We start from the raw sequence: 25534 nt of genomic DNA on the forward strand, positions 1-25534 counted from the left end.
ATCTATATGAGAATATTAATATATTTTATACTCACTTTTTACTGCAACATTAATCGTAGGCATATACTTAAGATTTAAAGCGCAATAAGTAATATCTACTAATAAGAACAGATATAGTGTTATCGTTAACACGTCACGTGACCATGTCGATGAAGACTTACATGAATTTACTCCCTATTCAAACCTTCCTATAGAAGTTTTCACTTCAAAAATAAACAATATTTATAAGATGTCCAGCTTCGTTTTTCCAAGCAAAAAAAAACAACACAAATAAAACATTACTTTAAAATTTTAACGTGGAATGGCTGGATTGGTTAAAGTCTGCTATTTCTTCTGATATTTTTATGTGATTAAAATTTTTCTATTAAAATCCCATTATAAATAATGCCTGTAAAATATGATTGAAGGGTGTTTAATCCCTGCCAATTTCCTTGTCGCTGAGTCCCGGCAGTATGCGAAGGTCACCGCTGAAAGGAAAAATGCAACCGGTTCTGCGAAGGACACTCCCGTTGCAGACGATAGTTCTGCTGGTTCTGCTAGTTCTGCTGGTTCTGCTAGTTCTGCTGGTTCTGCTGGTTCTGCTGGTTCTGCTGGTTCTGTTTGTTCTGCTGGTTCTGCTATTTCTGCTGGTTATGCTAGTTCTGCTGGTTCTGCTAGTTCTGCTAGTTCTGGTTGTTCTGCTAGTTCTGCTGGTTCTGCTAGTTCTGCTGGTTCTGCTAGTTCTGCTGGTTCTGCTAGTTCTGCTAGTTCTGCTGGTTCTGCTAGTTCTGCTGGTTCTGCTAGGTCTGCTGGTTCTGCTAGTTCTGCTGGTTCTGCTGGTTCTGCTGGTTCTGCTAGTTCTGCTGGTTCTGCTAATTCTGCTAGTTCTGCTGGTTCTGCTAGTTCTGCTGGTTGTGCTGGTTCTGCTAGTTCTGTTAGTTCTGCTGGTTCTGCTGGTTCTGCTAGTTCTGTTAGTTCTGCTGGTTCTGCTGGTTCTGCTAGTTCTGCTAGTTCTGCTGGTTCTGCTAGTTCTGCTGGTTCTGCTAGTTCTGCTGGTTCTGCTGGTTCTGCTGGTTCTGCTGGTTCTGCTGGTTCTGCTGGTTCTGCTAATTCTGCTAGTTCTGCTGGTTCTGCTGGTTCTGCTAGTTCTGCTGGTTCTGCTAGTTCTGCTGGTTCTGCTAGTTCTGCTGGTTCTGCTGGTTCTGCTGGTTCTGCTAATTCTGCTAGTTCTGCTGGTTCTGCTAGTTCTGCTGGTTCTGCTAGGTCTGCTGGTTCTGCTAGTTCTGCTGGTTCTGCTGGTTCTGCTGGTTCTGCTAGTTCTGCTAGTTCTGCTGGTTCTGCTAGTTCTGCTGGTTCTGCTGGTTCTGCTAGTTCTGTTAGTTCTGCTAGTTCTGCTGGTTCTGCTAGTTCTGCTAGTTCTGCTAGTTCTGCTGGTTCTGCTAGTTCTGCTGGTTCTGCTAGTTCTGCTGGTTCTGCTGGTTCTGCTAGTTCTGCTGGTTCTGCTGGTTCTGCTGGTTCTGCTGGTTCTGCTGGTTCTGCTAATTCTGCTAGTTCTGCTGGTTCTGCTAGTTCTGCTGGTTGTGCTGGTTCTGATAGTTCTGCTAGTTCTGCTGGTTCTGCTGGTTCTGCTAGTTCTGCTGGTGTGCAAGGTAATGGAAGAGAGAGTCCAGGGGTAGGAGGCGGCGCCCATGTTCCACGGAGAACTGACGCGGTGGTGAATTCGGGGAAGTCATTGCTTTCCGCTGCCTTCATTCCATCCCTTGCGGTGTTTACAAATAATTGCTTCGCAGGCTTACAACCGCAACGTAATTGTTAGGAAGCTATTTGAAGCAGGATTTTATTTGAAACACTATAAATAGAGACAGGAAAAATTTGCGGATTCATTTCACGATACGATGGAATCCAAACAACTGTACCGTTATATTTCTTCTGTGATTGGCTCACAGTTTATTTTGAGCCAATGAAAAACCTCAAACCAAAAAAGAGTATCGAATCGCAAGCGTCTCAGTTGACAGGACTTACGAGTCAATAGCCAATGAGCAGGTGTCATTTGCCTGAGTGTGTAGGGGATTTTGGGCTCTATCCTATAGGTCGTCGAACTCGCAAAATTTTCCAGTCTCTAACTATAATTGTTTCACCAAATCCAGCAGATTAGTTTTGTATTTATTAGTGATAGGTCAGATAGTATGTATTTCTAATTATAATCCCCAGAGAGACCTCGAATGTACTCCTCGAATCCCAATCTAGGTGTCAAGGGTCGATGTACATTAATTAGGTGGTTGCTTAATAAACTACTTTTTTAGAATCCATACATGTTGTAATTTTATTTATATGTTTAAAAACGATATATTGGGAAATTGTAACAGGAGAGGTATGAAAAAATAATTAAATTAATAAACTTTAAAGATTTTCAGTTCTCAATTTTTTTTTGTGAAGGAAACTATTTTTGAAGAAAATGTACATATGCTTCAAGTTGATGATTGGACCACAATGTTTTTGACACGCCATTTACGACCAAGTCCTAAACATGAAGTAGTTATCAGTGAATAGGGACCGGCAGTTTTATTGTCTTTAGACAGAAGATTGGACACCACACACTTGTACAGAATCAACACAACACACTTGATCAGACTAGTCACCACATACATGTACAGAGTAGTCTCCACACTCTTGTAGAGACTAGACACTACACACTTGTACAGACTAGACAATATAAACTTGTACAGAATTGCTAACACACATGTGTACAGACTAGACACCACATTCTTGAACAGAATAGACACCACACACTTATACAGACTTAACAACACACACATACTGACTAGTCACCACACCCTTATACAGAATAGTCACCACAATCTTGTACAGACTAAACACCACAATTTCGTAGAGACTAGTCACCTCACACTTGCACACATTAGACACCTCATACGATTTTATTAACGGATAGATGCGCATATGACAATACACTGGAAATTTTTGCCAATATATGTCGTGCTCATTATCAAGTTAATTTTTTGATTGGAATCGGTTAAATTATTTTATGTAGACATGGATCAAAACTTAAAACCCTTTGTCATAAGCCTACGTGAATACCTTACAGTTAATAATAAAGAAAATGTTTGTAGAAGACAAAAACCAACGTCAAAAATAATAAAGATCATTTTTAAATAAAATTAATGATTGGAATGTAGAAATTATAATTTTTTTACAAGGGAAAGTAAGAAATGAAGTAGTATAGGAATGGGGCTCCGGGCACATGGCGCTGGCGCGTGGAGCCGGAGCCGGTGTCCGCCATCTTGGATTGTGACGTCACGGCGGCCATCTTGGATGGTTGTGACCTTGACCTTTGACCATGACCTTGACATTTGACCTTCAAAATGTGTCAAAATCCGCCAAAATTGGGCAAAAATTGCCCAAAATTCGCCAAAATTTCCATTTTTGTGAAAACAAATTCCGCCAAAAATTCTCAAAAAATTCCACAAATTAAAAATTTCTCTTTTCGAGGGAAAAATTCCCGTTTCGAGGGAAAATTTCCCGTTTTTAGTCCTTAAAAATCCCAGCGGCTAGAAATGTCCATATAGAGGCTTAAGCATCCATGTCTACAGCCTCTGATAAGCCTCTGACGTCATCATGGAATATGTCATTTTGAATTATGACGTCACCGTTGCATTTTCCGTTACGCCCGCCATCTTTAACTTTTTTATTTATTATCCGATTTTAATGAATTTTTTTAAAAATTATAAAAAAAATAAATAATAAAATTTTAATAAAAGATTTATAAAAAACAAACATTTACGACACGGAGTTTGGAGTCCTCGGTTCGAACCCGGTGAAGGCAAAAAAAAAAGCGACCGATCCTTCCCCCGTGGTGGGTGCTAGCAGACTGACTCCCACCACTTTTTTTCAAAGCATATATATCGTCATCTAGTATGACGTCATGTCCGCCATCTTGTCTTTGATGCTGGAAGCCATCATCAATGTATCGTCGACGAGAGTGCGCTGACGCCATGTTAGTTTAGTTCTTATCCGCTAGAGTGCAGTAATCATTTATTACTGTGACACCCGCCATCTTGAAATTTGGCCGCCATCTTGAAAATCCGTAATTATTTAGCTAGAAATTCGGGAAAAGTTCCAAAATTCATTAAATAAATCACTTATTAACTTACATATCGATTAGATCCGCTCCTTTCCTTGGTTCGATCTCTGAACGAAGATAAAAATAAATTTAATTTAAATATCAGAAAAGTGTCAGGTTCAAGGAATTAAACACCACAAGTTCTTTTACAAACATAATATTTATTACATAATTTCTATTCTACTACAGGATCAGTTGCAAAAGCCAGCAATCTTATAATCATTAGTTCCGCATCGGTGTGAAATGACTAATTCTTAGCTCCAATCGGCTTATACTAGACAGAGACCAACCAGAACCTTTACTGACATAGTCCTCCTCTTCTTGACAAAGTTTCTGGATACCGTGTTTAACAGTTTGCTTCACATCGTCCGAACTGTAAATTACTGCTGCCGATGTCTTGAATGCACACGTCTTCTCTTTGTCATCAAACGGATATGGCTTTCCATATATACAGTCCAACCACAAGTTATATTTCAAAGGTCCGTTTGTTGCTACGTCATCAGTAAGCTGATTGATTATGTTCTGTCTGATATCATCAAGAAAATTACAAATGTCTTTCGACTCACCTAACGTATTTAGATAATAGTAGTCTTTCAATGTTCCACGAAATGCAGACTGCGCCAAGTAGAAGCCATTATCATTCACCTGCAGAGCACCGATCACAGTCTTAGGTTTAGTTCCATGCCCAGATGCCATAGCAATCGGTTGCTGCGCATCTGTTTTCTTGCTTGTACGCTTACGAGTCTCCAATCTAAAGCGAGGAGTCGAAATTTCTGAAGGTAGTTCAGCAGTAGGCGCACGAACTTCACCTTTACAGTTTTTCGAATGTCGTCGCAAATTATCAATTCGAGTAAACCATTCATAACACTCATCACAGCGAAACTTCATGCGAGAAGGATTCTTCATGCATTTGCTCCGCTCATGTCTTCGTGCATCATGGGAAAATGCGAACGACGTATCACAGTAGCTGCAAGGATACCGCGGTGATGAAGACGAACCTTTCAGACTCGATCCAGATACTGACGTTGTCGCCGACGTACCATTTCCAGGCATGCTCTTATACACATCGATGCATCGTTGTTGCACCGATACCTTTACCTTCTGCCGCGCAACAGGTCCTTTGCATGTCTCCAAGTGTTGCTGCAAATTAACATTTCTTGTAAATTGCTTGCAACACTTAATACAGCCAAACATTTTTCGATAAGGGTTCTTAGCACATTCTCTATTCTCATGTTTGCGAGCATTTGAGGTGATAGTAAATGATGCGTCACAGTATTTGCACTGACGCAATGTACGCTCTTCATTAGTTGAAGAATCCATTGCTGATGATGAAACTTCGGATGATGGTGGTATCACATCTGTTGAAATCTCCTCCAATGTTGACGTCGTCGTTGCCAACGGGATCTGCACATTCTCCATCGTAGCTGTCGTCAAGGTTCCCGTAGTCGACGATACAACCTCCGAGTTTAACGTTAAAGACGGTAAAGATGCCATCGAGGTCTCAAGAACAGCTAATTGACACGACTTATGCACCAGAAGAAACAAACTAGGTGATCCTTACACCGCCGTCGTCAGAAACAAACTGAGCGTCCTGCTGTCTAGGACTCGCTTATATACATGCACCGTATTGGAATAATACGCTAGTCAAATCAAGAACCATGTACAATAATACTAGAGTCAAATCTACAAATTAAAAAAGAGGATCATTTGATCAGAAAAAAAATCGATCTCTCCAATATACGCCAGGCTCCAAGAGCTACAATTCACGTCATCAGATCCATCTACATTTTGCTCCTATGCTTCAATTGACCATTAGCTGCAAGTGCTCCAACAGCTCCATCAGCTCCAACACGTAATGTACGCAATCTACGCGCAATACATGCAATTTAAACGCAATAAATGTAATGATTACACAGTACACACAGGAAACGGAACGTACACACAGTACACACACACAGGAAACGGAACGTACACACAGTACACACACAGGAAACGGAACGTACACACAGTACACACAGGAAACTAAACGGACACACAGTACACACAGGAAACTAAACGTACACACAGTACACACAGGAAACTAAACGTACACACAGTACACACAGGAAACGGAACGTACACACAGTACAAACAGGAAACGGAACGTACACACAGTACACACAGGAAACTAAACGTACACACAGTACACACAGGAAATGGAACGTACACACAGTACACACAGGAAACTGAACGTACACACAGTACACACAGGAAACTGAACGTACACACAGTACACACAGGAAACGGAACGTACACACAGTACACACAGGAAACGGAACGTACACACAGTACTCACAGGAAACGTAACGTACACACAGTACACACAGGAAACGGAACGTACACACAGTACACACAGGAAACGGAACGTACACACAGGAAACGGAACGTACACACAGTACACACAGGAAACGGAACGTACACACAGTACACACAGGAAACGTAATGATCACACATACAGTAGCGGAAACACACACAGACTTAGTTGGAAATCAGAATACAAGAAATAAAAACATTAAATTTTTACTTTCAATATTTTATTACTTCTCAACATTACACAAATACAAGTAAAAGAAGCCATTATTGTATGTAGCCAGCTTTCCTCAGTTCTTTGAGTATGAAGGATATTTCTTTGATGCACGGATAGTTTCCTGCACAAAGCGAGCCATGTAGAAGTCTTAGCCGGTCAACCAATATGTTTGGATCTTTCCATGATGTGTAATCAATCTCTTCTACCACCATCTTACTTGCTTGTTTATTATAAATACTTTTAATATCACAATCGTCCCAGTGATCAAAATAAGCATTATCAGATTTATTTATTATAACACGACGTTTCCATCGTTTCGGTCTCAGGACATCGCCACATTCTTCGATCTTGTCAGCTCTAGGTGCTTTAACACAGTCTATGCCTTTGTCAACAGCCTCAGAGTCACTGTAACAATCACTGTAGAAGACATCCTCTTCACCCAGATTACCGTATGAATTCGCTATCGATGATGTCGAAGTGTCTTTATCGTCTTCATGCTTCCTTTTTAAGAGTCCATCATTTTTACAAAGAATGGAGGATCTACTGAATATAGGTTTGAATGTATTCTCACTATTCACGGTGTTGATACTTCCATTAGTTTCAGTCTTCCCGAAGCCATTAGCATCCTTCAATTTATGTTCTTCCTCACGATCGGGTGAGCTAATACCATCACGCTCAGGACAAGGAAAATTATTGTCATAATGCAGATCACTCTTCTTTAGTATAGTGGATCCATCGGTGTCCTCTGTGCCGTAAGTAGTCTTGACTTTACATGTTCTACCATGTCTTTTTAAGCTGTCAATTCGTGTTAACAACCTGCTACAACGATTACAGCTTAACATGTTGCGTAGTGGGTTTCTAGCACAATCATTCTTCTCATGACGTCTAGCATTCCTTCTCATGACAAAATCCTTGCCACAGTATCTACAGCGGCTTCCTTCCGATTCAGCTATAGATAACAAACCACGAGCCATGGTAGCTTCTGTGACTAATGTTAGATACAAACTGTCAGTTTTCTCCAATTGGAACCATTTCTTAAATAGAGTTTTTGAAATATTACATCAGCGAGAGTTAAGTTATCTAATGCAAAGCAAATTGATGCAAGTAGTTCCGGCTGTCGTCAACAGATGGCGCTACGTGTTGCTTGCAGGTAAATAATATATATTTCATAATGTGGGATGCGGAACGCTCACTATCGATCGCAAAGGGAGGTTGGCTTCGATAGTATCCAAGGAGAAAAAAGTTCGTCCTTCCTGCTAGTGCTTCTCAGATTTCTCACGGTCCGCCATCTTGGATTACGACGTCACGGCGTCCATCCTGGATGGGTGTGACCTTGACCTTTGATCGAAACCGCAGGAATGATCGCAAGCACACGGATTAACCATCAAAATATTGATAAGAATAATCAGGAGCACACGGAGAAAACCATCATAATATTGGCAAGAATAATCAGGAGCACACGGAGAAAACCGTCACAAGTTTTCTTTGATATCATTAAAATACAAAAAAAAAAATTAATAAAAAATTAAAAATAAAAACGAAAAAAAAATTCAAACATTCTGGCTTGTACTAGAACTCTATCTTTGCTCAACAATGAGAAGTTCACAAGCTAGCAGAATGTTTGAATTTTTTTTTCGTTTTTATTTTTAATTTTTTATTAATTTTTTTTTTTTTGTATTTTAATGATATCAAAGAAAACTTGTGACGGTTTTCTCCGTGTGCTCCTGATTATTCTTGCCAATATTATGATGGTTTTCTCCGTGTGCTCCTGATTATTCTTATCAATATTTTGATGGTTAATCCGTGTGCTTGCTATCATTCCTGCGGTTTCGGTCAAAGGTCAAGGTCACACCCATCCAAGATGGACGCCGTGACGTCGTAATCCAAGATGGCGGACCGTGAGAAATCTGAGAAGCACTAGCAGGAAGGACGAACTTTTTTCTCCTTGGATACTATCGAAGCCAACCTCCCTTTGCGATCGATAGTGAGCGTTCCGCATCCCACATTATGAAATATATATTATTTACCTGCAAGCAACACGTGGCGCCATCTGTTGACGACAGCCGGAACTACTTGCATCAATTTGCTTTGCATTAGATAACTTAACTCTCGCTGATGTAATATTTCAAAAACTCTATTTAAGAAATGGTTCCAATTGGTGAAAACTGACAGTTTGTATCTAACATTAGTCACAGAAGCTACCATGGCTCGTGGTTTGTTATCTATAGCTGAATCGGAAGGAAGCCGCTGTAGATACTGTGGCAAGGATTTTGTCATGAGAAGGAATGCTAGACGTCATGAGAAGAATGATTGTGCTAGAAACCCACTACGCAACATGTTAAGCTGTAATCGTTGTAGCAGGTTGTTAACACGAATTGACAGCTTAAAAAGACATGGTAGAACATGTAAAGTCAAGACTACTTACGGCACAGAGGACACCGATGGATCCACTATACTAAAGAAGAGTGATCTGCATTATGACAATAATTTTCCTTGTCCTGAGCGTGATGGTATTAGCTCACCCGATCGTGAGGAAGAACATAAATTGAAGGATGCTAATGGCTTCGGGAAGACTGAAACTAATGGAAGTATCAACACCGTGAATAGTGAGAATACATTCAAACCTATATTCAGTAGATCCTCCATTCTTTGTAAAAATGATGGACTCTTAAAAAGGAAGCATGAAGACGATAAAGACACTTCGACATCATCGATAGCGAATTCATACGGTAATCTGGGTGAAGAGGATGTCTTCTACAGTGATTGTTACAGTGACTCTGAGGCTGTTGACAAAGGCATAGACTGTGTTAAAGCACCTAGAGCTGACAAGATCGAAGAATGTGGCGATGTCCTGAGACCGAAACGATGGAAACGTCGTGTTATAATAAATAAATCTGATAATGCTTATTTTGATCACTGGGACGATTGTGATATTAAAAGTATTTATAATAAACAAGCAAGTAAGATGGTGGTAGAAGAGATTGATTACACATCATGGAAAGATCCAAACATATTGGTTGACCGGCTAAGACTTCTACATGGCTCGCTTTGTGCAGGAAACTATCCGTGCATCAAAGAAATATCCTTCATACTCAAAGAACTGAGGAAAGCTGGCTACATACAATAATGGCTTCTTTTACTTGTATTTGTGTAATGTTGAGAAGTAATAAAATATTGAAAGTAAAAATTTAATGTTTTTATTTCTTGTATTCTGATTTCCAACTAAGCCTGTGTGTGTTTCCGCTACTGTATGTGTGATCATTACGTTTCCTGTGTGTACTGTGTGTACGTTCCGTTTCCTGTGTGTACTGTGTGTACGTTCCGTTTCCTGTGTGTACGTTCCGTTTCCTGTGTGTACTGTGTGTACGTTCCGTTTCCTGTGTGTACTGTGTGTACGTTACGTTTCCTGTGAGTACTGTGTGTACGTTCCGTTTCCTGTGTGTACTGTGTGTACGTTCCGTTTCCTGTGTGTACTGTGTGTACGTTCAGTTTCCTGTGTGTACTGTGTGTACGTTCCATTTCCTGTGTGTACTGTGTGTACGTTTAGTTTCCTGTGTGTACTGTGTGTACGTTCCGTTTCCTGTTTGTACTGTGTGTACGTTCCGTTTCCTGTGTGTACTGTTTGTACGTTCCGTTTCCTGTGTGTGTGTACTGTGTGTACGTTCCGTTTCCTTTGTGTGTGTACTGTGTGTACGTTCCGTTTCCTGTGTGTACTGTGTAATCATTACATTTATTGCGTTTAAATTGCATGTATTGCGCGTAGATTGCGTACATTACGTGTTGGAGCTGATGGAGCTGTTGGAGCACTTGCAGCTAATGGTCAATTGAAGCATAGGAGCAAAATGTAGATGGATCTGATGACGTGAATTGTAGCTCTTGGAGCCTGGCGTGTATTGGAGAGATCGATTTTTTTTCCGTTCAAATGATCCTCTTTTTTAATTTGTAGATTTGACTCTAGTATTATTGTACATGGTTCTTGATTTGACTAGCGTATTATTCCAATACGGTGCATGTATATAAGCGAGTCCTAGACAGCAGGACGCTCAGTTTGTTTCTGACGACGGCGGTGTAAGGATCACCTAGTTTGTTTCTTCTGGTGCATAAGTCGTGTCAATTAGCTGTTCTTGAGACCTCAATGGCATCTTTACCGTCTTTAACGTTAAACTCGGAGGTTGTACCGTCGACTACGGGAACCTTGACGACAGCTACGATGGAGAATGTGCAGATCCCGTTGGCAACGACGACGTCAACATTGGAGGAGATTTCAACAGATGTGATACCACCATCATCCGAAGTTTCATCATCAGCAATGGATTCTTCAACTAATGAAGAGCGTACATTGCGTCAGTGCAAATACTGTGACGCATCATTTACTATCACCTCAAATGCTCGCAGACATGAGAATAGAGAATGTGCTAAGAACCCTTATCGAAAAATGTTTGGCTGTATTAAGTGTTGCAAGCAATTTACAAGAAATGCTAATTTGCAGCAACACTTGGAGACATGCAAAGGACCTGTTGCGCGGCAGAAAGTAAAGGTATCGGTGCAACAACGATGCATCGATGTGTATAAGAGCATGCCTGGAAATGGTACGTCGGCGACAACGTCAGTATCTGGATCGAGTCTGAAAGGTTCGTCTTCATCACCGCGGTATCCTTGCAGCTACTGTGATACGTCGTTCGCATTTTCCCATGATGCACGAAGACATGAGCGGAGCAAATGCATGAAGAATGCTTCTCGCATGAAGTTTCGCTGTGATGAGTGTTATGAATGGTTTACTCGAATTGATAATTTGCGACGACATTCGAAAAACTGTAAAGGTGAAGTTCGTGCGCCTACTGCTGAACTACCTTCAGAAATTTCGACTCCTCGCTTTAGATTGGAGACTCGTAAGCGTACAAGCAAGAAAACAGATGCGCAGCAACCGATTGCTATGGCATCTGGGCATGGAACTAAACCTAAGACTGTGATCGGTGCTCTGCAGGTGAATGATAATGGCTTCTACTTGGCGCAGTCTGCATTTCGTGGAACATTGAAAGACTACTATTATCTAAATACGTTAGGTGAGTCGAAAGACATTTGTAATTTTCTTGATGATATCAGACAGAACATAATCAATCAGCTTACTGATGACGTAGTAACAAACGGACCTTTGAAATATAACTTGTGGTTGGACTGTATATATGGAAAGCCATATCCGTTTGATGACAAAGAGAAGACGTGTGCATTCAAGACATCGGCAGCAGTAATTTACAGTTCGGACGATGTGAAGCAAACTGTTAAACACGGTATCCAGAAACTTTGTCAAGAAGAGGAGGACTATGTCAGTAAAGGTTCTGGTTGGTCTCTGTCTAGTATAAGCCGATTGGAGCTAAGAATTAGTCATTTCACACCGATGCGGAACTAATGATTATAAGATTGCTGGCTTTTGCAACTGATCCTGTAGTAGAATAGAAATTATGTAATAAATATTATGTTTGTAAAAGAACTTGTGGTGTTTAATTCCTTGAACCTGACACTTTTCTGATATTTAAATTAAATTTATTTTTATCTTCGTTCAGAGATCGAACCAAGGAAAGGAGCGGATCTAATCGATATGTAAGTTAATAAGTGATTTATTTAATGAATTTTGGAACTTTTCCCGAATTTCTAGCTAAATAATTACGGATTTTCAAGATGGCGGCCAAATTTCAAGATGGCGGGTGTCACAGTAATAAATGATTACTGCACTCTAGCGGATAAGAACTAAACTAACATGGCGTCAGCGCACTCTCGTCGACGATACATTGATGATGGCTTCCAGCATCAAAGACAAGATGGCGGACATGACGTCATACTAGATGACGATATATATGCTTTGAAAAAAAGTGGTGGGAGTCAGTCTGCTAGCACCCACCACGGGGGAAGGATCGGTCGCTTTTTTTTTTTGCCTTCACCGGGTTCGAACCGAGGACTCCCAACTCCGTGTCGTAAATGTTTGTTTTTTATAAATCTTTTATTAAAATTTTATTATTTATTTTTTTTATAATTTTTAAAAAAATTCATTAAAATCGGATAATAAATAAAAAAGTTAAAGATGGCGGGCGTAACGGAAAATGCAACGGTGACGTCATAATTCAAAATGACATATTCCATGATGACGTCAGAGGCTTATCAGAGGCTGTAGACATGGATGCTTAAGCCTCTATATGGACATTTCTAGCCGCTGGGATTTTTAAGGACTAAAAACGGGAAATTTTCCCTCGAAACGGGAATTTTTCCTTCGAAAAGAGAAATTTTTAATTTGTGGAATTTTTTGAGAATTTTTGGCGGAATTTTTTTTCACAAAAATGGAAATTTTGGCGAATTTTGGGCAATTTTTGCCCAATTTTGGCGGATTTTGACGGTCAAATGTCAAGGTCAAGGTCAAAGGTCAAGGTCACAACCATCCAAGATGGCCGCCGTGACGTCACAATCCAAGATGGCGGACACCGGCTCCGGCTCCACGCGCCAGCGCCATGTGCCCGGAGCCCCATTCCTATACTACTAAATGAATATATTGCCCTTCACTTCTAAACACACTTAAAATTTAATATACCTACCTGAAATAAGCTAAGGTAACCAACGTTTTATATTATTTATTTAATAAATTTCATGCGCTATATGTTTCCTCAGAGGTCAGAGCTTCTGACTCGTGAACCGAATTGCCAGGTTTGATTCCCGCCCAGTTAAGACTCGTAGAGAGTTTCCTTGCCGGTTTAAGGAATAGGCAATGGCTAACCCCTCGTGGATCTTCTCATCGAACCTGTCTTGTTCAAGCCGTGGTCATTATTCTACAGGTATGTGACGGCTGAGGACACAAGCCAGCTTACATACTGTTCACCAATTCACCACAAAATACATACAGTATTCATTATTACAATACTTATTCCCAATTAATTTCAACATGACTTTTACTAATTTTATTTTTAACACTAGGTTTTCTAAAGTTGTGTTTATGCACTTACATACATGCGGCTGCATATTATGTCGACATTTTCATCAATTTATAAAGAAACCTAAAAATGGGGGTACATTAAAGTTATGTTAAAAAATCTCGCAGGTCACGAGAATCAGCGCTACGCAATTTTGAAATCATCTCATTCTTATAAGAACTTGTTTCACTGCTAAACACGTAAAACACAAAAAAAAAGTGTCAGTGAAATAATATAAAATCAGACCCAAACGACCAGTCACAAGAAAAATCTAACTACATATTAGTTTCCAGATTACTTGTATGGCATGGAACAATTCGTAGGTTCATTGACCTCTGGGCCAGACTCCTAATGAGCTATTTTACGTTTTCGGTTAAATTATACTGTACGTACTAATTGGATACTTACTTGCCAAACCTGCAACTTAGCATGTTTGTGATTGGATATATTTTTGAGAATTTAGCACTGTGCCATAACCATTCAGATAAACAGTGACCAATCACAGAATCAGCAAAAAAAAGTTTTGAGCTGTATTCAATCGCGAAATGAATTCGGGAATTTTCCGGTCTCCACTTACCTGGTATTTGTGTTTTTTTCTTTGTTTTCACTGGTGTGCACTTCATTAACAAACCAGTGATCACGAATCCAATAGAATCATTAAACTTAATGCCCGGACTCACCCACCATGTTGATTTTTTTTTCATCACTAATATTTTTCAAGGGAAGTTTATAAAACTTTAACTCAATACCTCTCTGACATTTGTGGGTGGTATAAAGTAAAAATTTTAGAACTAGACCTTAAATAAAGTAATAATGAAAAACAAAACGAAAACATTAACATAGTGTGTGGATCGGAGCTTAAAGACACTTGTTTTACTATCAATGTTTTGCTGAATCCAGCAGATTAGTTTTTTATTTATTAGTATTAGGTCAAATAGTTTAATTCTCTAATTATAATTCTAGAGAGGTCTCGATTATACCCCTCGAATCCTAATCTAAGTGTCAAGGGTGGTTGTTTAACAAATGAAGTTTCCAGAATCCATAAATATTGTAAATTTATTTATATGTTAAAAAAACGATAGGAGCCTATATTGGAAAACAGTAAAAGGATAGGCATGAAAAAAATAAAACTAACAAACTTTAGCGTTTAAAATTTTGAATTTTTTTTAATTAACTTAATTTCCTTTAATGCATTACGTCCATAAAAGAACGTCACAGTTATAAATTTTAATAATATCAACTGTCACAATTAAAGAGTATTTCAAACAGTTTTAGATAAGTGCATGCGCGAGTACTGCTATGTTGTTTTCTCGCTTGCAGCGCCACCTACGCAAAATGGCGACTCTTGAACGTAATTTCCCTACTTGGTAGAGGGTGAACCTGTAACCTTTATTTGTAAACAATGAAGCCCTTATCCTTTGGAATCTCTTTGTACGGGAGTGGTTGAACGTGCAAGTCCCTGGCCGTTGGATTGGTCGTAATTCGCTGGTTCATTTCGTGATAGGCTATAATCCAAACAACTGTATCTTTATATTGTTTCTGTGATTGACTCACTGTTTATCTGAAGGACTTTGAGCCAATGGAAAACCTTCAACCAAAAGAGTATCAAATCGCAAGCGTCTCAGTTGACAGGACTTACGAGTCAATAGCCAATGAGCAGGTGTCATTTGCCTGAGTGTGTAGGGGGTTGTGGAGTCATCGAACTCGCGAATTTTTCAGTCTCTATCGATAAGTAATAATCAAACACTCGGCACTGCGATGGTGGGGTTGACCTTGGACGGCGGAACACTCGCTTCCCGAACGAGGCGAGCCGGGTTCGACACCCGCCTGGAGTCACGGCGGATTTTACAAGTGGAGAACGTGGCTGACGTTGCCGTACCCGTTGTGTTTTCTCGGACTGCTCCTGTTTCTTCGCTCCAGTCATTCTCGCCGGCTCTAACGACCCCCTCATGTTATATGTTTGGTATATATATATATATATAAAGTAAAATTACAACTAAATATCTATAACTAGGGACCGGAAAAATTCGTGGGTTCCATGACCTCTAGGATAAACTTTATAGTTCTACGTACACTCAGTCAAATGCCACCCTCTCATTGGCTGCTGTGTTGTGAAGGTGTCCCAACGTAGCGGGCTGTGAATCGATACAGCTACGGTTGAGTGTTTCTCACTAGCCCAGAGTCATCCAGGTGAGTTGTGAGCCAATAGCACAGGCAGCACTGAGGTATAATTGTTTGAATTTCAGGCTGTCGTTAAATGCATCCGCGAATTTTTCCAGTCTCTATCTATAACATGTAAGAAGTTAATTTTCATAGAAATGTTGTGCGTATTTTAAATAAATGCATACATATATTTATGTACAATTTAAATCACTTCCATAGTATGACAGTTCTTCCTCACGTAAGCAATAGGCAACAGCAAACAAATTGATGTATTCAATGAAGAATAGATGAAATCAACAAATAATAAACTTTCTACGAGCAAAATTTTAGAGTACTTTCGTATCGTTTGTGCTCTCTCGTTTCACTTCGTTAACTGCAATCGAGAGATCATTGTTCAGGACAGAGTTCTGTAAGGGTTCCACCCGGATGAACGTAATTGCCGGTAATGACGGTTCGCTCGCCGCAAGTGTGAGTCTTGGCTGAACCTCCAGGAGGCCGTCCTCATTTTTCCAGGTTTCCAGTTTTCTGATAGTTTCCGGCGGCGATGCAGTTTGTGCGCTCGTAACTTGGTTGGCGAGCCTGACTAGACCGTGTTAGAGCACAAACGATACGAACGTACTCTAAACTTTTGCTCGTAGAAAGTTTACTTTTGTGGTGTCCCGAAAAAATATGTCAGGCATTTGGGAGTGTTCTTCACAACAGGCCATGATCCATTCCTTCCCCCAACATCCCGGATGTGTGTGGTGTATGTGACCGACTCCACTGACCTCGCTGGCGGCGGTAATTTATTTATAAATAAATCTCTGGTCTGAAGTAAGCGCCAGATATTGGCATGGTAAAATGAGTTGCGTATAGCACATTAGCAAGAAAAGCTTGCAAATGTGCGTGCACATACTATAATTCTAGAATAGCTACATGGTATAGAAATTTTTTTTCTGTAGCGCGTCGTAAGTAAAAAGTAGAGAGATTCACAGGGGACAATGGACTGTATGCCTCACTTTGAAGTCACGTGTGTTTATTTGAGCTGATGTCTGTGTTCATTAGACATGTTAGGGTTGTTCTGTGCATGCCAGGTGGTTGTCTGTGCCACCCTTAGGGCGTATGATAATAACACTCTTGGGGCACGGTGGTGAAAGTTAGCCTACATGTGTAAGCGTGTGAAGGTCAACTTGAAAACAAACTAGTTTCAGTTTTTTTTTAATTCCCCTACTGGCAAGTTCCCAGGCTGCGATTTTTTTTTCTAATCCGAGCGCGAAAGCCACTGATCAGTGTAAAATCATTTGGGAAACGCCTCTAACCAGATGAAGTTGGTTGCGAAACGTTCGTAGGCAGTGTCAGCTGTGTGTGTTTTTGGGGGGGGGGGGGGGAGCGTTTGTCTCGGATAATAAAAGGGACGTATTTTTAAACTTCGAGATTAAATTTGAATATATTATTTTTCTATGAAACAAATAAAGTAGTAGTAGGTCATGCATTTTCAGGGAGAGATCGGTATGTTTAAAAAAAAAATCTAAATATTATCGAACTTACTCCAACAGATTAAAAAAAGTTAATTCATCAGCGGATATTTTATTCCCAGAGATTTCAGTAAATTAGCTCTATAGAAAATCCAATAAGTGGAAACTGGAAGAAAGTGCTTCGGATCTTGTGATCTTAAATCTATTTACTCCATCGTCCGTAACTGCTGAGTGAGCCTGTCCTCCCTCACTCCAGTAGCTGTAGCCAACCCGGACCAGGCACTCCTCAGTACCCCCCAGAATTTCTCAGCACGCTCGGGAAGTAACGGAACACTCACCAGCGACCAAACAGCTGACGAGGGCAAACAGAACCCTCCATTAGCAGAGACCGGAAAAATTCGCGGATTCCTTTCGAGGCAGGCTGGAATCCAAACTCGTTTAGCTTAATGCTGCGTCAGTGATTGGACCGCAATTTACCTGAAGGACTCTGAGCCAATGGCAAACACTCAACAAAAGAAATATAGAATCATAGGAATCGCAGTAAACAGGTGTCCCGAGTCGGTAGCCAATGACCAGGTGATAGTTGCCCGAGTACATAGAGAATCGTGGAGTCTATCCTAGTGGTCATTGAAACCGCGAATTTTTCCAGTCCCTATCCATTAGTACAGATCTCATGCAATATCATGGAGAGATCGGTATAGCTATAAAATGTCCTCTAATTATTATCGAACTTACTCCAACAGATGAAAAAGTTAATTGATCAGCGGATATCTGTTCACAGTAAATTTCAGTAAATTATCTCTATAAAAAATTTTATTAAGTGGAAACTTGAAGCAAGTGCTTCGGATCTTTTAGTTAATAGCAAATCAAGTTGGTACTGTAAATTAGCTTGGTTAAAATTTGTTGTTAAACCTCACAGACCTCTGCACATTGAGACCGTTGTATGTTCTTTGTCTGCTGACTTTGTGACCATATTTACTGTGCTAACCATGATTCTTTATGTATAGAGGAAGTATTTTTTGCGAAATATTTAAAGACACCCTGTGTGATGAAACACTGTAGAATCGTCTTTGTTTCGTAAATGGTTGACTTTCCTTCAGTACACGAATTTTACTGGGTCAGAAATTTACCGTGGTTGGTTTATGCAAAAGTTGGTACGAACTGTGAAGCACGACCGAGAATGGACTAGAAGATTTGAGACTGTAAATAAACCTAAACTGTGATGTTATATTTTAAAGTGTAAATTTTTTCTTGGTATTTTTACGCTTTAGATATTTTTATAAGTCGTTATTTTATTTGTTTTTGTCGTGGAGTTAGTTTGTAGTTAAGTAGTGTATTTTAGTGAGAAATCAGTGTGATAGTCTGTGGGAACTATTTCCCGTCGGTGGTGCGCCGACTGAGAGAACGCGGATGTTTAAGTTTTGGGGAGGGGGGGGGAAGGGGAATGAACAGGCAGAGTCCAGTGGGAGATGTCTGGAGTGACGGGCTTGTAAGTGGGCGGTTTCCACTAGTGTTTGCAAACACCCAGTGCTGTACGTTTTTCAAGGCGAATACCTTTCACGTAATTATGTGGAGTGCTGAAGTTGGCTATGATGTCCGGAACTACCTAGTCTGCCCCCTTACGAAGCATATGTGCACATAAACTATAAAATACAAAAATAAATACCACTAGTGGGACTAATATAAAACCGGTATAGGACAGCGTTAGTTTGTAGCATATTTTTTCTTTGGCAGTTGTATGAGTAAATTCTACGTGCAATTAAAAATTTTATTCGATTTTTAAAATGATGCTGACGGTTGAGAAACGGCCTCGTTTTTTTTTAAATTTTGTATTTTTTATCAGGCTGTGTGTTTCCGCAAAAATAGTATGATTCATAATTAGTGCCTTTGGTAAAGTATTCTTTTTTGGTCAGTTTAGAAAATGATCAAATGCGGGGAATTTGGTACGCATGTAATTTGTGAGCAAGTTAATTTTTTAACAAATGATTTTTGGTTTTGAGCTAAGGTATGACATAAGCTCACTGATAATGTACAGAGATGGTAATGACTTTGATTAACGAATTTTTTGGGAGCATAATAATTTCCTCTATAATGTTATGTTTTTTTTTTTATTTATAGCTGCGATTACCTACTTGCGACTTAAAAAATTCGAACATAATTTTTCCTTGATGATTGTTTGTATTGTTTTTTGCTCACACACTAAAAATCTAAAGTAAGGGCTGGTAATGCACCCATTTCTTTTTGCCGTTTTGACAAGCGATGGCAGTGATTTGGGAGAGACTCTACACTGGTAGTGTTTGGGGATGTCTCGCGACCCAGTATAGCTGTTTGTGAGCCATAGCTCTACATCAACCACTATCAGACGTAGACACGTCGTCAAAGTCCTAATGTTATATCGCATACGTATAGTCCCAAGTCGTGCTGTAAGGGCCACAAAAGTTGAAAGTCCGAAACGGACTTAGAATATTTTCCAACTCCTCCTGCAGTGACCCCCTTCTGAATATTTTCTATCACCTGCAGTACTCAGCGAAATATTCTGTCACCAAACTTAACTTAAGTAGCTTGGCTTCTGGGTTGTAGCCGCGTCCTTGGCGAATAATTCACCGACGTTTCGGTCGACATTGCAGTCACCATCATCAGGAAGCAGTAGGTATTTGCTCCCTGATGATGGCGACTGCAATGTCGACCGAAACGTCGGTGAATTATTCGCCAAGGACGCCGCTACAACCCAGAAGCCAAGCTACTTCAGACAATGGACGTGAAATCATTGCGAACAAGACATTTGAAGTGATTTTCATAAAGTTGTGAGACATATGAAATATTTTCTCGGTGAACGGGGACCGCAGTAACTCGAGGTTGCTGGGCCGGCGGGGAATCTAACAGGAAGTGTCTCTAGTCTCGCGAACCTGGTTCGAGAGCAGAGACAGGTTTGACTAGCCCTCGCCACATCGCGTGGACAACCGCCTATTATTAAGTGTCATTATAAAGTGTTCCTCCTCCACGTAGATCGCTAGACCATGATTAAACCGTTTGGCTAATAATGACACGACCCAGGCAAACACAGCCCAAAGCGATGCATCTAGGCAGCCCTGGCAGCTTTGGGTAAGAGACCGGGGGGGGGGGTAATCCCGTTGTTTTTCCTTCCTTATGGTCTGGCCTCAAAGTCACTTGACATTTTAATAGTTCAGGTAAAACTTAAATACTTCCTTGTGGATAGGAGAAATTATTAAGTATTCAATTATTCTCAGATATTTTTTTTTCTTTTTCTTTTTTTTTCAGTTTTTCCACTTCGATTATTCCTCTCGTGGACGAATTATAAAACAATACGTAAAGTGAACTTCAGATAATAAAACAGAAAAGCAAGGTTTTATGTCTGAATTTGATCGACTAACTTCAGCTTCATGTTCATCACGACATAAATAAGTTGAAATCGTAATACAAACTTTTTTTTAAACTGTTTCCAAAAGCATACGCATTTGGAGCTGAGGATTTTTAGTGTAAAAAAAAAATTGAGAAAGTTTATGATTGGAAAATTGAGCGTCTTGTTAATATTCAATCAAACGAATTTCTACAACTACCGCGAATTTCGTCGCTGTAGAAAAATGATTTCATTGAAGTTGCTATGAGTAACACCTTTATACCATATTTTTTTCTGGCATTCCTACTATTCCCCAAGATTTAAATAAAATTATTATTTACAGTGACAAAATTCGTGGCGGTCTTAGAACTTAGTTCATTTAAAATTCTATCTTAAATACTTTATCTATTATTTACAATAAAATTGCTGTTCAGCTTCTTCTTCAAAAACGTATACCAGCCTTGGAAAGCCCTTTAGAAATTAGGCCATAAACCGTAAAGGGTTTAACCGGCAGAATAAGTTTGTCGGTGGAATTCAGACCCATTACGTATAATAAGAGAGCGTTTGTGCAAAACGCGAATGTGCTTAAGCCGAACACAAACCTACAATAAATACTGTGTTTAGCCATTTGTTTTGCAATTTTTGTTTGTATTGATTGCAACTCCTTATTGAACTGAAACCATCTGTATCACTGGCATTCCAGAAAATAAATTATTTTAAACCAATTGAATTTCAGTTTTTCATTAAAAAAAAGTTGATATTTGTTGGGTGGATATTGTAAAGATTAAAACGCGTGTAGCATTAATATAGTAACTAAGTGATAAGCAGTGGGTAGAACCACAGAGATAGACAAGGGTATAATTTGTGAAGCAGATCCATGGGAAGACGAAATATTAGTACATGATAGAATGGTTTTTGTAGTTTCATCAAATTGGTCTGCAGACCAAGTAAAACAAGAATAATGATTTAAATTTAAAAAAATAAATATATAACTAGTTATTTGTAGGGTGTTTTTAAATATATATGTTTTCTGCTTTACTGGAAGATGGAAATTGGTCCAACAAAATAGTAATTGTTATAGCGTTACAAAAAATAAATTGAAATAGCTCAGAGTAATTTAGCTACGGGTATTTAGTTTCGGCTATTATACTACAAAATTATTTAGTCCAACTACCTACATATTTATAATTGCTTTACTGAGATAGTGAAAAAAAGTTTTTTCTATGACTGTTCACTTTTTTACAATCTTTTTTTGGGGAGGGGTGTTTGAAGCACTTAATAATATTCTATATTATTAACTTAAATATATATTGCTACGAGCATACTAGAGGCGAGGCCGCGAGTCATACCAGCGGCCCGGATAACCAGCCAGCTGGTCCGTCAGTTCACGGGTGGGGTGCAGTCCATTACCACTACACGTCTTAACACGATTATGAGTGGCACCTCACTACCCCCCTCCCCCAGAGAACTCTCTGCGCCTCTGGAGGGCCAGAGCCCCACCTGCGTGAAGTGGCGTAACTAGAACACCATTGTTCTGGGAGCTTCTGCAAAACAATTCGACTCCGATGACGCGACACGTCGAAGGGGCGCGAGACCGTTCCAGAAGAATGCTGAGGGGTATAAAAACGGCGACGCCGGCCTCTGAGGCAGTGAAGTGAAGGGGACGCGTAATCCCTTGGTGAGAATAGTTATAGCTACGGGTTTCGTGCGCAATGACTAGGACTGTGTTGTGTGTGCGGCGGACGAGAGAGTAGTGAGGCAGTGTGCTGGCACAGAGGTGCGAGGTAAGAGACCAGCAGCAGGGAGAGCTACTGTCAAGTCGAGCTACAGTGGGGAGAGTAAACTGTGGACTGAATGAAACAACAGTAGATTCTTGTATAAACAATTTAATAGTTGTAACTTAATAGTTAAATACTAGGCAATAAACAAACCTATAGTTAATTAACTGGGATATTCTTTCCGAGCCTGTTTTCCTACTCGTAACAATATTTTTCAGCTGTATGTGCATTCCTAGAAAGTTTATAAGCATACATACCACAGAATGAATTTTTATTTCGATAAAGAATGTATTTAGGACTACATAGTTCGTTTAGAATACATTTCCTACACTTAGACTTCAGCATAAAGCGCGAGTGTTAGATTTTCCTAAAATAAAATAGTTAACACTATAGATAATATATTCCGTAGTATGTCCAGATCATTACGGCTGCTAGGTATGCCATTATAATATAATTATGGCCATTTCTGTATGTGGGAATCCTTTGTGAGGTAATGAATAAACTTAAACTAAAAACGATTTAGTTTTCAGCAAGGTATTTTCCTAGAGACTATTTGAATGTATGTGGTATATTATATCTAAAAAATGTCTAGTAATTGCTATTGGTAAAAATTACTGTTAAAGATTGTTTTTAATACTTTTGTTCAATTATCTTCATATTTTGCAACCCGAAAATATCTGAATCCTAAATAATCTCATAATAGCCTGCCAAAAAATTGTAAGATTTGCAGTTTTTGGTCTTGAGTAATAAAGATGTATAGGTGTGGATGATGTTTCTGACTTTCACCGGAATGTTAGGTACTTTTTTGGTTGATTCATTACTTGATCACATTACGAAAAACGGTTTTTGGTACGAAATGATAAAATTATACTTTAATATTACTGACATTATAATGTTTTAATTTTCATCTTCTCCGCAGAATCGGTTATTCGCGAATACTACCTTAGCTTTGCTCAGGCGGTTTTTTTCATGTCTGATATTCTAGTAATTTTTGCACTTAATAGTAGTCACGAGAGCATTAATTCGCAGAAATTTCCCTTTATTTGTATGAGTGTTCGTACTAGTATTAAAAAAAAACTTTGTTTATATTTTTTTGTAGTTTTTATCAACACAGTATAGTTCTATACTGCCTTAAGTAAATTATTCTAAGATCAATTACTTTCATTCTTAACGTGATGTGTTATTTTTTTATATCAACAAAAATATTTCTGCGATGCGGTACATGCCCTCCAATTCGTTCCTGTATTCTCGCTAGTCTGACTGATCTCGCCATGACTCAGTGTACAGATAGTAGCTTGCACTACAAACCTTCTATCGTCAGAGTTTAGTATCAGGCGCTTAAGTATGCCAAATAAACTTACTACCTCATACCATCAGTAAAAATGTGCCTGACAAAGTCTTGAAGGAAAGATTAAATAGAAATATAATGAATGAAAATCGTTTGGTTATGTCTACTAATATTTAGTAATTTTAGGTTTTTGTCTTGTAATTATGAAGAACCAATATATATTGAAGTATTTATATAATTATTTATTGTTATTGTACGAATGCACATCTTAACATACAAAAACTAATTCATGAAATTGTTGAAAAGTGTGAGATTACATTGAATAAAAATACGCCAAAAACTATGGCAAATTTTCCATATTACAACAATTGTACTTTTACACTATTGATGACATTTTATGTAAAAACAGGTTTTCAAAATACGAACATAGTAGGTGTGAAACTACAGTAACATCAGTGAACGCTCCGTCGCTACATTCGCAATGAGAGAAACAAAACTGTTTTATTATAATGGGTTGTCCATACTGTACGTAAAAAATCATTCGCAAATTTACTTGCTTCACATTCGTGTAAATTGTTTAGCGCTGAGGATTGGGATTTATTTCTGCTTATAAAACTTACTTCAGGGGTATCCGCTGAAATATTTCTCATTACAGAAATTCTATAATTAATTAAATCACACGTGGTTTACAAGGCGACACTGTATGCTTTCGTGGAATGAAATAAAAAAGTTAGGAAGCAGCTGAATGATGAAGCGAGAAAGGCTGCAAACAACTCTGAAGTTTTTGAACATGTCCTGCCTTTTTTTTTTTTAAATACGTGCGTGAAGACCTCCCATCTCCGTTAAATGAAGTTTCCCGGAGTACTTTGAAGGGATTTTTAAAATGCCGCTGTCGCTTGTTTTTGCCGCGCGCTCGGGAACAAAAAAAAAACAACTTTGGAACAACGTTCCGCTGAGCACAATATCGTGAGCCCGGCTGGAAAAAATAAAAATAAAAAAAATCATGACAAAAATACCCACCCTTATATTGTTTTCAGCATTTAAAAGCCAAACTTTTCCTTCACAGAAAATCCAAAACCGTACTTTTTTTTTTAATTTTAGACCTAAGCTACCGGGTTGAATATCGTATCTTTCCAACACATTTAGGTAATTATCCATGCAGGGACCACAGCAAAAAAAAAAAATCAAATTAAGATTTTAAAATACATTTATTTACTTCCTGCATATTTTTCTTAGAATATGTAAATCGCCATTGAAATATTTCAAGTATTTTACTGGTAGTTTACTGTTTTAGTAGTTGGTAAGGTTAGGCATTCTACTTTAAAAATACTATACATTCATGTGAGTAGTCGGTTATGTAATGTTAGCTAGTTTTGAAGTGTTGTAAAATGGCGTGAACAATTTTTTTGTAAAGGTTAGCTACATTATTTACCTGTTACGAATTAAGTTACGTATTAAATATGTTTTATGTTATATGTAGTTAATTGAATTAAACATAAATTTTTTTGCTTGATTCATCGACAAGTTGCGGAAATCTGATCACTAAAATATGTATTAACGGTGCGAGGAAACTAACCCTCACAGTATGATTGATATTTATTTTAAATATAAATATTTCCAGTATAACCTAGAGGGTCATAGATTTGTAAATAAAAAAATGATCACTGCAGAAGTTAATTATAGCAATATTTAAATATTCGTATCTAGCGTTGCCTTAATAGTTGAGCGCATAACACGTATCAAAAGTTCTTAAAATATCAAATTTAAAAGTTTTTGCCGGCTAATTTATCACTCAGTTAGAGTCATGAGTTCTTTAGTACTCTACCACTGGGATAGTATCTAGTTGCAATTTATTCC

This window comes from Bacillus rossius, chromosome 15 (genome assembly GCF_032445375.1).
Source record: "Bacillus rossius redtenbacheri isolate Brsri chromosome 15, Brsri_v3, whole genome shotgun sequence".
NCBI lineage: Eukaryota > Metazoa > Arthropoda > Insecta > Phasmatodea > Bacillidae > Bacillus > Bacillus rossius.